Source organism: Diaphorina citri, unplaced genomic scaffold (genome assembly GCF_000475195.1).
Source record: "Diaphorina citri unplaced genomic scaffold, Diaci psyllid genome assembly version 1.1 scaffold9640, whole genome shotgun sequence".
NCBI classification, from domain to species: Eukaryota; Metazoa; Arthropoda; class Insecta; order Hemiptera; family Psyllidae; genus Diaphorina; species Diaphorina citri.
Window position 1 is genome coordinate 1 of NW_007387014.1, and position 2,256 is coordinate 2,256.

At 38.4% G+C, this 2,256-nt stretch overlaps 1 long non-coding RNA gene across 1 annotated transcript; it reads left to right on the forward strand.

Moving 5' to 3' along the window:
* Nucleotides 1-1,451: 1,451 nt before the first annotated feature.
* Nucleotides 1,452-2,129, forward strand: LOC113472875. The gene is made up of 2 exons (XR_003395019.1): nucleotides 1,452-1,809; nucleotides 1,983-2,129. It is a non-coding gene; the product is annotated as an uncharacterized LOC113472875 (long non-coding RNA).
* The last annotated feature ends 127 nt before the right edge of the window (nucleotides 2,130-2,256 follow it).

The following is a 2,256-nucleotide window of genomic DNA, read 5'->3' on the forward strand; positions in this document are numbered from 1 at the left end:
AAACATTGGTTCTTAGGATTATTGAGATATGTATTGGGAAAAATCCTACAATGCTGCAGTGAGCACCAAAGTTGTGACTTAATAACACAAAGAAATTGCATTTACATTTACAAATCAGTAATCTTCTAAAGTCTATTACCCAGTAGTAGCATTTTCATCAGAAACACTATAGTTCTCAAATTACCAGCCTAGTTAGCTTGGTTGGTAGCGCGTCTACCTTGTAAGCGCTAGGTCGAGGGGTTTGATTCCCGCCCGTTGCGGATTTTATCCTGATGGGATAATGTTCGATCTCGGAACGGCTGGCTTTCTCCTATCCTGTCTTCCTTCTCTCTTCGATTTTGGAGCGATAAGACCTTAGCAGGTACAGTTCCCTCTGTCAGACCTCTTCAGTTTCAGTAGTTGTTTTGGAGACCATTTGGAAACCCAGAGATACTCTGTACGGGTCTATGGAGTCCCTATTAAAAATCTATGAAGTCCTCATTGAAGGTCTATGTAGACCCCATTGAAAATCTATGGAGTCCCCATTGAAGGTCTATGGAGTCCCCATTGAAAATCTTTGGAGTCCCCATTGAAGGTCTATGGAGTCCCCATTGAAAATCTATGGAGTCCCCATTGAAGGTCTATGGAGTCCTCATTGAAGGTCTATGGAGTCCCCATTGAAGGCCTATGGAGTCCCCATTGAAGGTCTACGGCCCATTGAAAATCTATGGAGTCCTCATTGAAGGTCTATGAAGTCCTCATTGAAGGTCTATGGAGTCCCCATTGAAGGTCTATGGAGTCCCCATTGAAAGTCTATGAAGTCCCCATTGAAAGTCTATGGAGTCCCCATTGAAGGTCTACGAAGTCCCCATTGAAGTTCTATGGAGTCCCCATTGAAGGTCTATGGAGTCCCCATTGAAGGTCTACGGAGTCCCCATTGAAGGTCTATGGAGTCCCCATTGAAAGTTCTTTAAGTCCTCATTGAAGGTCTATGTAGACCCCATTGAAAATCTATGGAGTCCCCATTGAAGGTCTATGTAGACCCCATTGAAGGTCTATGGAGTCCCCATTGAAGGTCTACGGAGTCCCCATTGAAGGTCTACGGAGTCCTCATTGAAGGTCTATTGGAGTCCCCATTGAAAATCTATGGAGTGCCCATTGAAGGTCTATGGAGTCCCCATTGAAGGTCTATGGAGTCCCCATTGAAAGTTCTTTAAGTCCTCATTGAAGGTCTATGTAGACCCCATTGAAGGTCTATGGAGTCCCCATTGAAGGTCTACGAAGTCCCCATTGAAGGTCTATGGAGTCCCCATTGAAAATCTATGGAGTCCCCATTGAAGGTCTACGGAGTCCCCATTGAAGGTCTACGGAGTCCTCATTGAAGGTCTATTGGAGTCCCCATTGAAAATCTATGAAGTCCTCATTGAAGGTCTATGTAGACCCCATTGAAGGTCTATGTAGACCCCATTTAATGTCAGATGTAATTGATAAATTTAAACTCTATGACGTTCCTTGTATCATATGTGGTGACTTGAATATTAATTATTTAGTTACGTCTCGACCAAAAACTCTCCTTTCGGATATGTTAAACTCGTCTCAAATGATAAACTTAATTGAAAAACCAACTAGAGGAAATAATTCGATTGACTATATGATAATAAGCAAAATCATTGAGAATAGTGTACTTAAGTGTGATGTGTATGAATTGCACATATCTGATCATATGGCACAAATATTACACGTTAAAATGAGGATGAAGCCTAAATTTGAGACTAAAATTATAAAGAAGAGGAATTTGTCTGATGAAAACCACGGAAGAATGTATAATAGGTTAAAATGAGGATGAAGCCTAAATTTGAGACTAAAATTATAAAGAAGAGGAATTTGTCTGATGAAAACCACGGAAGAATGTATAATAGTCTTAACAGTTATCTCCAGGCCCAACTACAAAATAAAGATGATAATGATGATGATAATAATAATTTTGAAAGAATGTATAATAGTCTTAACAGTTATCTCCAGGCCCAACTACAAAATAAAGATGATAATGATGATGATAATGATTTTGAAAAGGCGATTAAAACTTGTGTTGAAATTTGTAATAAAGATTACCCTATCAATATTAAAAAAATTAAAATTAATCCAGACAAAATAATTTTGAAAAGGCGATTAAAACTTGTGTTGAAATTTGTAATAAAGATTACCCTATCAATATTAAAAAAATTAAAATTAATCCAGACAATAGAAAAATTAAATACAAATGGAATAATGATGGAA